Here is a 15,917-nt window from a genome sequence, read left to right as displayed (position 1 = left end):
TCACTAATATGCACATAAATTTGCCTCTGATAAGAAGAAAAAAATGACTCAAAAACCTGATGTATTTATGTGCTTAATTACCTACAGTAGTCATACTTGTCAGCACATTAGTGGGCGTTACAATTTGTCAGTAATTACGGACATCCTGCCCCCATATCATAAACGACATTTTCAAACTGTTTCATTTTATGAATCATTTGTTCCTGGCCTTGTCTCTCAGCTCCCATCATGCAGCTGTGCCACTATTTCATGTTGTGACTCTTGTTTCCCTTATGAATATGAAATTAAGCCAGTTCAAATGAAAGTAATACAAATCTAATGGCCAGTAATGAGATGCTGCTTCACCATTATTGGATGTGGACTGGGTCTATGCCAGTGTGTGTGTGTGTGTGTGTGTGTGTGTGTGTGTGTGTATGATTTGATGCTAATAAAACCATACTTTCTGCTCCAGGGAGCAAGCACTGACCAGGATTCAGATTAGGCCTTAATGGCTTCCAGGCCTGGGGCTAAACTGAAATGTAAAACTCCAAACCAAACATCACTTAGTCCTTACATGTCTTGATGTGACCCAGCAAGTGGAAAATGGAGACATGTAGCTGTTTAACTGTAACTCCGCCTTGTTTCATCCAAACACTGCGTGGAAGACGGCGCTCTACATGAACAAAGATGCCCATATGGGTTTGCATTGTGATGATGTAACTGTAAATGTTCATTTGCGTCCATTCAGCAGCGCCCTTCTACTGCCAGTATTATCTGTCTTCGCTGAGTTTGCCATGGATAATGGCCGTCAATAATAACAAGCATCCATCATTGACGAGTGGTCCAAAGACTGAGAGAGAGCTTCAGAAAAATACGGCCCTTCACCTGATGAATTATGAACATAATGTTATACGATTATAACCAACACTGGGTTGCTGCTATGGCCATATGCCAAGTCAATCATTGGCCAATTTGATAATATTCATTTTCCATATTTGTTGGTCTTGAAACAGTTTAGTTAGCATTTAAGGACATGTATCGGTCTTAGTTGAATCGAAACTAGATGGGAGTTGAGCCTATGAATCTATTTAACTTTTGTTACAGCATTGATAAAATCCCCTAAAACCCGATCTCTGTTCTTCAACATTACATATTTAGTAGGTTTTTTTTCATGAAATATTCCTCCCTGATGAACAATGTGGCCGGATTTAGGTTAGTTGGGGTTAGCCTGTTAATCAGCGACCTGGTGGTTTGTGTAACAGGAGATGGAGTCCGATTATCGGCCTGAATCTTTGTTTTGAGTCCTCCCCTGATCAGGGACGAGATCATTTGCCTTCCCAGCCTCACTGTATTTGTTCAAGGTCTCCCTGACAGTAACCGTATAGCCTCCAACAGCGAAACTCCAAGTATCAATTATCTCTTTGAACGATGATCGATACATTACCACCGGAAGCTCTCCTGTGAGACGCTTCTCCTCAATCTACAGCGGCTGTGTTTCCCTGCGTCCATGGAGAAAAAGTGAAAAAGAGAAAGTTGAACGAAATCAATTGTCCTATCAGGTGCGTGGAAGGGTTGGAGCATGGGCCCGACTGACTTTAAAGTGTGTCATAAACAGCAGCGTGTCCTGTACTTAATGCTCAAGCACTTGACACAATCACAGCTCAACGCATTCACTTGGAGGACCTTGGCCAAGGCAACAACAAGTTCAGTGTTCGGTGAGGGGAAAGAAAGAAAGAAAGAAAGACTTTTCATCGGCCGCTACCCTGATTCACCTTGAGACACGGAGTATTATGGCGTAAAACCATGGCTTGACCATGCCTCCCTTCACTCTTCTATTGAATGTACAGTACCTTTGTCTGGCGGTTCAAGGATTGCTGTCACTGCTGCATTTTATTCAGCAAAGCAATCACACATCACATCGGTACTCTCTTTGTACCTGGAGAGTCTTAGGAGAGAGTTGGCAAAAGTAATCAGTGCAAAGGAAATTCCAGTTTTCTAAGACTTTAATGTAGTATTTCAAGTCTGGCGTCTTAAAAAAGCGACAAAGTCTTGAATGCAGACATAACTGGCCATGTGCTTTGTCGTCAGGACTGGCCCTAACTCGATTCCCCTCTATTGGTGTGTCTATAAATATGAGGCCGTGAACCTCTTGTTAGATTTCAAAGGAATGTCAGGGTGAATCCAAATTCCAAGATACATTAAGTACCTTGGAATTTGAGAAGTGAATCAAAATATTTTTGCCTGAATGAAAAAAATGTCCTGACTATATAAAGGCACTGGCTTGGGATCAGGTTGATGCACAAAAATCTACCCTCTATCAATAAGTTGTATCATTTGTTTTTGTACCGAGCTGTTAATAAATTTATAAGTGTTCTGATCATTATTTAAAGCATTAAATATATGAAAAAAATTGATATGATGACATTTTAAAACCCTTTTGGACATAACTCCTGATGCAGCATTTCTTTTATGTATTTTGAATGTATTACTAGATTTTATCCTATCATACGTTGCAGAGTTTAGGGTTTTGAACGTGTTTTCTGGTGTTTCCAAAAAGTTTTCAGGCATCTTATCAACATTGCACCTTATTTGGTCCTTAGAGACTTTAAGAGCCATAAATCAAGCAGGAGACAACACTCAATTTGTAATAATGTATCATCGTTCATACTATAATTGCTCCAAAGAGGGTCAGGTGAGACACTATTCAGATATGTTTCAGCATTCAGCATGCTTTCATGATTATGGCTACAATGATAATGAGCTGATGCTTGTACAATATATAATATTTAGCATCCACCTATATTTGCTAATCAGAACTACCGCGTCCGAATGTGGGTTGAGTGATCAGCTCTCAAACACCTGTACTCAGAGCTGTCCACTTGTGACCAGATATCTCAGGGGTCAGGAAGTCGACATTGGGCCATCTATTGCCCGTGTGTGGAACATGTCCGTGAGTGCATACTCCTGATAGTAGATACAAAAACCAAATGCAATCTGCGCGATTCCGCGATAGCTGTTTCCCAAACACGAGTGAGGCTGCAGGCCTGTGAGCCATTCTCTCTAACAAGGCTCACCTACTACACTGAGCGTCCAACATAAAACCTTTGGAAAAAAAAAAAGTTACAACAACAAAGGAACGTTACTGGCAGAGAGGAATGTATTGATTCTTTCTTTATGCTAACTAGAGTTTGTAGTTGCACAGACAAAAAAAACAGCACTTTGCTTTTCTTTTGTTTCATCCCAAGTCCTGCCCCCGAATCGTTCTGACCCCGATAAACAATATACTCTTTGAAAAATACAAAATAATCATCTGATGTCGATCCCAAAGATTCCATCCAATTTATGCAGGTGTGTGCATGTGTGCAAGACTACGGGGTATGCACAGACCCGGCCTCACCTGGGTATCCTAACTAGCTCAGTGAGTACGGTCATACAGCTCCCAGGTACTGCAGGGCAATTACACAACTATCATTTGCTGGAGCCTAGCTTTGATGTTGCTCCTCAAACAACAATGCCTTCCCTCCCTTCATCCCTCACTGGCACTCACAGAGTGTTAATTACCAAGGCAATTACCATCTGCATCCAAACCCCTGTCTCCCAAACGGTGGGCTAGAATTCTGATGAGAGTTGCACGGCCGAGTTATGAAGAGCACTTATAAGTTAGGTGAAAAGTGGATTATCGTGTAAAGATGATAAAAGGGCTGATCTTGACATTTATTTTAATATAAATATTTTTTAAAAATTGTTTGTGAGCTGAAAAATGATGAATGTGGACGGCTACGAATTTGATTATATGACGGATGCGTAGGCAACGCTACTTTGCCCCGTTTGTCATGTAAAAAGGTTCACAAATGGTTAAAGAACGTTTTGTCAGTTCAGTTAACATTTAATGACATGTTTGGTTCATAGTTGAATTGAAAAATGTATTCAGGGCTGAAAAGCCCTTGCCCAAGATCGGACTTGAACTTGTAACAACTGCGCTCCCCTTTAAAGTTTCAAGTGGAAGTTAAAACTTCCTCTCTGTTCCACAACGTTACATATTCAGAATTTTTGCTCAGATATAACTCAACACCTTTGCCTCATTTTGTCTCAAGGACCTTTACACATTTTCAGACAAACTCTTTTCACATTAACCACCAAAAGCTGCTGGTCATCATACCAGACCAAACAGTACTGTAGCAGTAAATCTCAGTAAAACCAATGAGATTGTGCAAGGATTCTTCAGAATACAACTTTCTATTTGTGAGAGGAAAATGCATTATTCTCATGTTTTCTTTATATTCCTGTCATGTATTGTTTTTTGTTCATCTGATTACGGGTTATACAAATCATTTAGCAGACTCTTGAAAATTGCAGCACTGTTATGAGTAAATGGGATGCCAACTTTTTTTTCCCCAAGTCAATCTGATCTTACCGCTGTGACGACAATCACACTGACCAGAATTAATGTACATTCCATGTTCACCATGATGAATTACACAGTGACAACGTCTCGAGAGTCCGCTAATTGATGTTCATGTTGTACGGAACTGAATGGAAACAAAGTGACGTCCTGAAACCAAACATACATCAGCAAACCTGAAACTGCACAACAGCAAAAAAAATGGAAGGATTAAAGGGGCACTCCACCTTTTATACATGTTAAATCTAGTTCACCAGGATTATCATTCCCTCACATATGACATTTTAGATTTGAGATTTCTCATTGATCACTCAATACATATAGTTTTTAACAAAAAAAATAAAACAGCGAACAGGCACATGGAGATCATGAGAAGCTGCATAATTGGAAGCGTATTGGATCCAGAGATTTTAGACCTTGACCCTAAAAATCAAAGTAATGCTGTGACTTTTGTCTCTCGTCATGGAAAGATAGATGTGCACATGCAATTTATCGCTGTAAAGATCACAGACCATTTATATGAACATAAAACCGACAATATTTTCAAAAGGTATTAGTTTCAGAAAATCAGTTATCGGAAAAGAATGGTGAAACATAAGTAAAAAAAAAGAGAGAGAAAAATAAAGCTGGGTAAACTCAGCCATGCTTGGTTTACCTACCTTTTTTAAAATAGACACACAGACTCTCGTTCACACGCATTTACCTTTTGTCACCTTCATGCCAGGAGCAGATATGCCCAAGTTTTCAAGTTTTTTTTCTTTTTTTTAATAGGCTGAGCACATAGTCAGCACTGTGGGAATGCATTATTCAAACAGATCTTTGTTACTCCGCCAAGATGATTGTAGCACAATCAGCCATGAAATAAGTTTGCTGTTTTAGAAGTGTTATTCTCCCTCCAGGTCTCTCAGGTGTAGCTTTGTATTCAGGTCGGCTTGCCTTCGCCAAAAATCAATCTCAATCAAAGGTGGCAAGGAGTTTATCATAAATTATCATGAAAAGGGTTCCCACTCAGTAGATGCTTAATTACAATCTCATTTGAATATGTTTGCATATTAATGAGTTTGGAATGAAAATGGTTTGTGGGGTTTGTAATGGGGGGCTGCGGGGTAACCCACGGCGATAATGGCGGCCCTTTAAAATGTATTCAATATTATTGCTGGTGGAGACCTGCACACTCGTCTCCCTCATGCAAACAAACACACACACATATATATTATATACGTGTGCACATATGCAAGCACACACAGAGACACACAGGCAATATGCTCACACACACTTGTGAAGAGACACACATTCATACACCCAGGCTCGACACACATTAGTGTGAGCACACGCACACTCAGGGGCGTTATAATATGATTAATGGCGGAGTGTCTCTGACATTAATAAACTATAACCAAATTAAAGACTTCATTAGTCTCAACTTGGGCTCAGTGTTTGGTCACACGGTGATTCAGCGCTGTATGATATTTGCCTTGCATGACTTTCCCTTTTTTTTCTTTTTCTTCTTCCCTGAGCCACCAAAGTTTACTTTGTAGTAAAGTTCTCGTCAGATTCTGCCCCGCCCATCCGTCTGCCTGTGGTGGAAGTTTAAAAATCTTTTTTTAATACTGGAGTCACAAGACAATAACACCTGTGAAAAGACAGGATTCATGAGTCAACAAAAAAGGAATGAGTGTACTTGACTTCCTGTTTCATGCAGGCTCGTCTCAGGTGAAAGGTCAACAGAGGGCTTTCAAATTCTAAATAAATGAGAACATAAAGAATTAAAGAGCTACTTAAAAATGTGACATTAAAGTTCTTGGCTTCATTCCCTTGCTTAATTATATAATTATGCACATTTGCATACATGTAAAAGATTCCATTGCCCCAATTTTATTTAAGGAACTACTCCAGCAAAAACTTTACCAAATGGATTGTCCCTGACCAACAACTATATGAAATGCTGTTGTTTATTTATAATATGACTTTTTTTCAATACAAATGCAACATCCGACACACTCTCTATTAAATGAATTATGTTTTTTGTCAAAGAAACAGAGGGTTTTAAAGAGATACTTCATCACCTGCGACGCATCCTGCAGCGGGATGTGCATTAATGCGCATTAGTCAAAAGTCTTAAACCATAAACGCGCAGACGCAGGTGATCCGAACATCTCTCCCCTTTCTCTGATGTTGGTACCAAAGAGTAACCGGGGTGAAATGGATGGCATCATACATCCGTGACATCCGAAGGCTGCTAATTCGGCAGGAAGACGACGCCATCTGCATGGCAGGCTTCAGCTTCACAGAGGGAGATGATATCAACGGGGGCTCGGCTCTTCAAGCTAAAATCACCCCGTCTTTTGTAACATATATATAAAAAAATTAAGGTGAATTTAGGCCGCACCAAATGAACAAACTTAACAAAATATATTTCATATTGCGTTTGTGAATATTAACATGTGTCAACACCCATGTATAGAGACTTAAACAGTTTATCCGTGCAAGTGATTTACAGTGACCTATTTATCTGTAGCTATGACGGGGAAGACAGGATCCCTCATCACCATCATCATCATCATCATCATCATCATCATCATCATGTCTGAGCAAAGCAACTCAGACACAATAATGTTTGGGAATTTGATATTAGAATTCATCAGAACATCTGTGTCAGTCGCACATTCCTCCACATTGATGCAAACACGAAGTGGGATTCCTCAAGTCTAACATGTGCGGTGTTCCCAGCTGTTTTGTGTGAAATCGCAGCTCACATCTGGTGTCGCCAGTCCATCATCCAGTGGGGGTGACAGCGACGACGGCGAACAAATAACTCGTGAACAGGTTTAAAGCGGCTTAGAAATGTGTTCACAGCTCAAGAAGACGTGCTGAGTTCAAGGTTCATTTGTGACAACTTGGAAAATATGTTGTTGTTCTTCTTTTCAAATTCATTCACTAGATTTTCCCCAGAGCTTTCAGTTGTATTTTATGGACTTCATTAACATATGACGTTTGCTCAGTTGTTGAGGATAGTGACAGTGAACTTTTTATTAATGATGACATTTTAATTGATTAAAACATAGATTTAAGATAATAAATAATTACCTCTTAATTGATATGAATATAAAAGGTAATTTTTAATCATTAGTTATCTGTTTATGGATGGAATCATGAAAGAATTGTAAAATAATAATAGCGTGTTGAAATACGTTATGTTATATAAAAGAGTCATAACACATTTGTTAACAGTTAACATGCTGCTCATCAATAATAAAATTTGTAAATTAAAAAGAGTATAATGTATTTTTCAGAAATGTGTTACTGTGTTGTTATTCAACACTGCAAAAGCCAGGTTTTACCAGGATGATCATCGCGATCCAAAAAGCAGACATAACCCCACAGTGCATCAACCACTGTAGTTCTGCGTTGCATATCGATGCATGGCAATGCTATTTATTACAGAGACTAACTAATAAAGTCATGGTGGGGAAAAAAAATCCATCCAACATCACATAAGAGAGATTGCTTCAAGAGGAAAAACCTTTCACAGTGAGTCTGAAAGCAACGCGGTGCTTTTATCCTCCACTTATTACGGGGCCCAACGTGACGACATGATGAGCACACTGTAAACATTATGTAACACCCTATAACGCACAGTGCTCCAACGCACAATGCTTCCACGCACGCCGTCCTCCCTATAGGAAGACCGGTTAGTGGAGCTCGGTTGATGCGAACAACGTGCCTCTTCCCTCTGCGGCGGCGGGACAATACAGCTGTCAGCGCCGGGCTGCAGCGGCGCCCCGTGTGCAGTTAAGACAGAGAATTTGACGCCGCCCGGGAGACCTTGGGCTTTCAAGAAAGAGAGCAAGATGCAGGAGGGGGAGGCGAGGAGCACCCTCCATCCTTGATGCAACAGCAGAGACTAGTGGCGAGAGGTGGCAAAGGCGACTCCTCTCTCTCCCCCTCCCTGTTTTCCATCCCCTTTTCTTTTTTGTGCTCATCATCTTTGTTTACCTCCCTCCTCTCGTTCTTCAATCACTCTCCTGTTGTTTCTTCTCTGTTCTTCCTCTCTCGTCCCACACCCCCTCCCCTGCTCCTCATTCCGCCCATATTAACCTGCCAGACTTGACCTTTTACTCTGTTTGCTAGATTATTACGGCTACAATTATTACAGATTACGTCAAGGGAAGAGAGGAGTGAGTGTGTGTGTGTGCGTGTGTGTGTGTGTGTGTGTGTGTGCTTGCGTGTGCGTATGTGTGTGTGTGTGTGTGTGTGTGTGTGCTTGCATGTGCGTATGTGTGTGTGTGTGTGCGCACACAAGCGCGCACACACACACACACACACACACACACAAAGCAGGTTTTTATTAGTTCTGTACAATAGCGCTTATTGACTTCTCATATCACCTAAAGGGCAACACCCATGAAATGGGGAAATTATATTTCTGTTGAGTATGAATGTGGGAATTGCTTCCACCTTCTTTCCGCCGCTGCTGTTAATTTTATAGTGTTATACTCACGTACACGTGTCTGATTGGGAAAGTGAATTCTGATTTATTTACACTTTTTACATCACTGACGTGATTTTGATCGAAGAGTTTGACCTTTAGCCGCTAAACGGGGACAATTTCTGGAATGTAATATTTGAGAATTACAAAGAAAAAGGCAACAAAAAAAACTTGCTACCCCTTCTTGTTTCTTTTCTATCAGTCTTTGAATTTCATGTCACACAGAAACATAAATCATCATATTAGTGTGTGTGTTTCGCAGCGTGTTGAGCAGAAGCCAAAAGGACGGGAGGTGGAGAGTGTTCAGCTGTGTGGAAGAATCTGAGCTTAATCAGAGCTGAGGGCCAGCAGATTAATTACACCAGCACCTACACACACACACACACACACACACACACACACACAAACACATACAGTAGGTACATGCATGCACACATGGACTCACGTGAGTGTGTGTGAGCACCGGTGGCCCTGGCTTATAAAGACGGCATGCTAATGAGCAAGTGTAGCCCCTGTTTAAAAAAAAAAAAGAAAGAAAGAGGGAGAGAGAGAGAAAACACATCCACGGAGCAAATAATTCATAAAGTCGTATTGATCAGTGAGTAGGGACGTTAAGCCTTCATTAAAGGCAACAAAAGGAAAGCATCATGCTTCATCAACAGGAGAAGCTAAGGGGTGAAATGTGAGATCACAGACAGATTGTTATTAAGGACGTCATGTGACATCCTCGCAGATGCACACACTCGTCATGTTTGCTCTCATGCACACGCCATCACAATGACAGCAACACACACACACACACACACACACACACACACACACAGGCATGCAGAAAAGCCGGCGTGTGGCGCCCTAACACATTAACACCGAGGGAGAGGAGGGGAGAGAGGGAGTGGGGAAAAGACAATAATGAAAGATTAAGAGGAGGAGAATGAGAACAAGGAGGGAGAGCTCCTTTAATAAATCAGAAAAAGAAAAGAAGAAACACACACACACACACACACACACACACACACACACACGGCTCCCGTTTGTTTGGTGATGGACTCAGGCTGAGCTTTTATGAGTGTGCAGCGATCCTGCAGCACGCCTCATGAATACTAAATCTTTAGTGTTAAATAGCCGAGCTCAACATGGTCACCGTGAGAGGATGGGACCGAGGCAGGAACACTGCGCACAGCCACAAAAACATGAAATAATGTGGCTGCATGGATTCAGTGCAAGATGAAGGCTTTTTGGATTAAAGGGCCAGCTGGTCCAAATTGCAAAAAAAATTAAGAAAAAAAAAAAAGAACCAAAATCAGATTTATCTTTTAGCTGACTGTAACCTGATACAAAGTCTTGGTTTTATTTGGTCGAGTTTTGTGGAATTTCTGGTTTTCTACTCTTATAAAATATTATTCTCAATTTTAGGAAACGTTAATTCTACCCTGTGTTTCATACTATATACAATTTAACTATTCACTTATTATTCATATATTCACTTGTATGTTCCCTGATGTTTGGTCGTCAGACATTGCGCTGGAATATTGTAAATATTTTCGTCTTCATCGATTTGCCCATGCACGTTGGGCTGCAAAAGTTTGGACACCATGATCGCACGTAGCCTTATGCTTCCGTATTTGCTTGTCGCGAGTACTTGCAACACATATTTAAGCGGTAGACGGTTGAGGTCCTGAGTGAAAAAGCTCTTTCAACCTACTGTTCTCCACATATCCGTCACCACACAACAGAATTATAAAGTCAGTGACAGAATGGCGCATTCAGTAGCTAACAATCCACATGTTCCCCCTCACAAGTTGGTGGAGACCAAAACAGAGCCAAAACCATTGACAACACTTCAGCCGCTCACAAAATGGTAACACTCCAATGTTTTGTTTCCTGCTTATTTTTCAGTTAACTGTCAGATTAGAAAAATAAATACTACCAAAGTGCCTGAGCTCACCCAGGCAGTTCCTCGCCCGGAGTCTGGAGGTGAAAAAAAAGGAGCTTGATGTATCTTGTTACTCGTCCAAATGATTGCGGTTTCTGTTTGTCTTGTAATTGCTGAAAACGTGAGCTGTTCACTTGACGCAGGATAATTGAAGTGGATGGGCCGAAGAGAGCTAAAGACACCGTAACTGTAATGAGGAAGGAACGCCTGGTTCCTTCGAGGTGCACATTCTGAGGGAGAAAATTCTACGACTGATGAGAAATCACCGCGCACTAAAAGCAATATATGCGCGTCCACCGTTCACAGCCGTTGCCGTTAAATGATTAAGTGCTATTCTGTTGACGGAGAAAACAAAAGAAAACCCATTGCTTGATGAATCAATGTTCCCCCCATGCATATGATTGCGAGAACGAAGCAGATGCAGATCGGATTTACACTATTTCTCAATTTTCACACATGTATACACACACACACACACACACACACACACACACACGCACGGACGCAAACACACGCAATCTTTGTCTTGCGTTTCAGTGCGCGTCGAGCGATCGAGATTGCCCTTGCAGAGGTCCTAACCTTGTTTTGGGATTAGCCCATGCTGAGAGAGGAGAGGGGCAGAAAGCAGAGAGCGATGTACTTCATCCTGGCGCTCATTAGACAACTCGGGGGACACGTCAGACTGCAATTTGTTTCCCTTGCATCCAATAAACAGCTCATTCACCGGTCAATCAGTCACCACAGCGGCTAGTCAGATTAAACCCAGCAGTGGTTGACGGAAAGATGAGAAAACCAGAGGGGGAAAGAAGGTTTAGAGGAGACGCGGGCGGAGGACGGCCGAGACAAAGACACAATACAAATAGCACGTGTGCGTGAAACATCTTGTGCTTTCTCCTCGCGTGGACACGCATCACCCGCTCAGCGATGTACCGGCGGCGTTTGGAGATTGAGCCCCGTTTACCGGACGAGTAAATGAGAACACCACCTGGTGGATAACTCAACGCAGTGTTTTCATACCAACCGCGCGTGCAATGACAGGAAGTCAGGCAGCCTGATGTGAAATGAGATCAGCCCTAGACACAGAGTGGTCTGAAAATGATATCTGGGTAAGTGAAAGCGGTGGGCAGATGTGTGAAACAAAATCACTGGCCGAATGCTGTTTACCTGCAATTGTAGACGATTGAGTTAGTCTACTGACCAACCAGATCCCTAGGACACCAGAGTCATGACACTTCAGGATCCTGACACGGACAAAAGAGTTCCCAGTAAAGGGAGAAAAAAATGAAGTAGATACACAGATTACACACTTACTCAACAATGATAATAAATAATATCATCACTTCAATTTAATTCAACATGGATACTTGGAATCTCATATTGTTGATGTTTTTAACTCTCGTTCTATTGCTGCAGCGCAGAAAAAAACTAACGTCAAATGTCTCCCGTGATTATGAATGTTCGCATTTTCGCCGGACTGACCTACACACACATTAACATTAAGCTGCTTTGGCAGCAGAAGCAGTCGGACGTCACTTCATATGTGATCATATTCCTCACCTTTTGTTTGTCACAACGTAAAATGGACTTGCTGGCGCCAACGACATTGTTCTCATATCATATTAAGACCTCTAGTCACGGTTCTGATGATGTTGCTTGTGGTTAAGAAGTTAACAGAGACGGATGATAAGCAGCAGTGTGTAGTTCAGGTTGTCTGTCCTGGATTACCTGAAGCTGGTTATCAAACCGTTGTTCAGACGAGCACGTCGCACAAACAAGCATCTTCTCCCTGCTGTCAGAAGTCATGTCATGTTGGGTTTGTTACATGTGTGGAACTTGTATGGCACGTCCGCAAACATGCGCAGGTATGTGGAAAACATGAATGAGCATTGAAGGGACACGATTTGTGAGAAAGGAAGAAGTTTAGATGGTGAGAGTGGACGGACACTATGTATATATATATATATATGTGTGTGTGAGTGTGTGTGTGTGTTTGACCCTGTATTTTCAAAAAGATTGTTTGTTTGCATGTTCATGTGAATAATTTGATTGTACTCTGCTTTGTGTGTGTGTCATTGTATGTGTGTGTGTGTGTGTGAGACGGCTTTTGTCCTTGTCAGAACACCTGCTGTCTCCTCCCCTCCTCTCTCTCTCCTAATTTCTTTCTTCCAACACTTCATCAATTCATGCACACACACACACACACACACACACACACACAACAAAGAGAAATACAACACGGAAACACAGACGCATCCATACATTGTCACATCCGTACCAGACACACTGTGACACAGAAGACACGCACGCACACACACACACATTAACACACCTTCTCCCATTTCTCTTCATTTTCTATTCCCGTGCCAACTTCTTTCAGTCCTCTGCCTTTCTCCCACTCCCCCTCCATCTCTCTCTTTCTCCTCCTCCACTCCTCCATGCCTCCTTTCATCTCTCCCTCCCTCTCTCATTACGTTAATTAGATCCAGCAGATGAACATCGTCAAGTCTGCTGGGGAGGAGGCGAGGCCTCGGTGATGCAATAAGGCTCATTTGCATCGGCAAAGTTAATTGCGGGAGCGGAGCAGGTGTATGGCAATAATGATCATCACACATGACACTCACCTGTGACCGGCGGCGTACGACACACACACACACACACACACACACACACACTCACCAAAATTGACACACATGCATGCAGCCACGTTTTCAGCAACGTGCGTCTGCGATTTTTAAACACACGCGCGCACACGCACCAGGAAGTGTGAGAGAAATCTCAGCACAATCCACAAACAAACACTCACACGCTCACTCACTCACTCACTCACTCACTCACACAATCATCTCTTGTCACCAAGTTTTTACTTCTTGACTAATCCCCAAATTCCTTCTGGTAGACAAGTGAAATATCAGTAGAATATGAGGAGCACATTCACATGCAATGACTGGCAGTGGCAGGTGTGTGTGTACGCATGTGTGTGTAAGTGTGTAAGTGTGTTTGTGTGTGTGTGTGTGTGTGTGCGTGTGTGTGTGTGTCAGCAGGGACAGAAACAAGGCGCTGCTGAACACAGATCAAAACCATGAAAACGAACAGTGGATGAGAACTAAACACTGAGATGTTGTTTTTTTGTGTGTGCTGCAAATCCCACAGATGTGCTCAGATAAAAGTGAGATAAAGTGAGATAAAGTGCGATAAAAGTGCCAGTGATATGTTGCGATTCAACCAACAGCAAGCTAAATGTTGTCATATCTTCAGAAGCAGCAGCAACATCAGCGATTAATGGAAAATAGGTGCAGCTGCAAAAGGTTAACATGTTAGAATAGAAATTGAATCAATGTGTCTTCTGGAAGTAGATGCTAGAACTAAGTGACATTTTGGCAGGGCGGGTTAATGAAGTATGTTTAATGACGTATATAGTAAGCAGGTAAAGGTCGAACTCTGACCTCTGGGCAGGGAGATTTACTGCGCACCCGCCTAAAGATAGCTGCAGATTCATATCAGACTTCACTGCCAACAGGAGACACAGTGCTCTGTAACTTCTAACTAGTTTTTTTAACTAGTGGACACAGATCTTCAGAATGCAAACTTGAAAAAATCCCGCTTAGAATTAGCATGTTGTTTAAATCTTCGACACTCTTGTGTGGAAGAATGACAAAATATCCATTTCTGTAAATGAAATCACTCAAGTCAATATAACGTGTTTTGGTAAATCTATTTAATTTGTTGACATTTTTGAGGGGTGATATGATCCTCATCCTTCCCTGGGAAAGCTCTGTTTTTTTTGGGGGGGGGGGACCTGTCACATTTCATGTGACCTAATTTCCTCACTTTAGTTTTTTTTTTTTTACAGGTGATCATCATAAGCTGCACGGTTGAGCTATAATTGGATGAAATAAACGCTCGTGGCTGCAGAGAGTTGCAGTCTGCTGCTGTCAGGGGGGAAAAAAGGGAAATTTGTTGGGGTTCATCATTACTGTCTGACCTGAATAAATTAGAGACCATAAGGTGAGGATCACACCTCTGTGTTGCCAGGTCCAGGTGGACAGGGTGGTGGTGGTGGTGACGGTGGGCGATGGTTGCATCTTCACCATCAGCGTAAGATGGATTTCACTGTGAATATTTAGCACGCTCAAAAAATAAATCATTGGATGAATGTCTGTTAATCATACCATATCATCATCACCATATATGTCCATCCGATGTAATTAGGTAAAATGAGTCTGTCTCGATTGTTAACATGGGGCGCTGACAGGAAAATGACAACTCAAACTAGCGAGCATGTTAACTGTAGTATAACTATAGTATGGAAAAACTGTAATAATAATTAGAAGAGGAAGAGGAACTACAGTATAATGTTATAATGGAGGAAGAGGAGACAACACGAGACAGGACGAGACACTAAAGGGCCACAGACTTCAGCCGCTGAGCGAGAAGGTGCATCACTCAGCCACATAAAACTGTCCCGTGGGAGAGTGGCTACAAAGGCACCATTAGCTAAGAAGAACCGTGACAAACCAGCCTTGTTATGAGACAGGTGCACCAAAGACTCGAGTGTGTGCATGCTGCGGTGTCAAAAGGACAGTCTCATTCCGAGGACAGAGAAAGACAACAGTTAATCAAAGGAAAGACAAAGGCTTGGCAGTCGTACAAGCATCCTGCAAGTTTTTTTGACGTCGTTCCTGAGTCTTGCGCGTAGTTATGGTGTGGAACAGGCAACGCAGTACTGTAATTGACTTTGGGCCGGGATGGTTAAACAGGCTGGTTTCAATACTTCCCAGTCGCAAGATCTGTAAAAAGGTTTTCCAGAAGGAAACGACCAGAAGTAAAACAACTGCGCGCCGTGGTTTGACGCCATTCAAATCAACACTGCACGTCAAACACTTGACTTTACTTCGTGGTCCAATAGTTGAACAATAACGTGGCAAAGAATTGATATACTTAGGTAGTATTTCAATTTTTAAAAATGCCATTGTTGCAAATTGGGCAAAACTACGGTGGCTGAGAAAGCTCAATGCACTGCAGCCAACAGAAGTGTTCCTATGGGGGACACAAAAGGGAAACTTGGCAAGAGCACTCTTGCATAATTTTTATTTCTGACTTTTGAAGTTGCTGAA

Source organism: Scophthalmus maximus, chromosome 10 (assembly GCF_022379125.1).
Source record: "Scophthalmus maximus strain ysfricsl-2021 chromosome 10, ASM2237912v1, whole genome shotgun sequence".
NCBI classification, from domain to species: domain Eukaryota; kingdom Metazoa; phylum Chordata; class Actinopteri; order Pleuronectiformes; family Scophthalmidae; genus Scophthalmus; species Scophthalmus maximus.
This window is presented reverse-complemented; position numbering follows the sequence as displayed.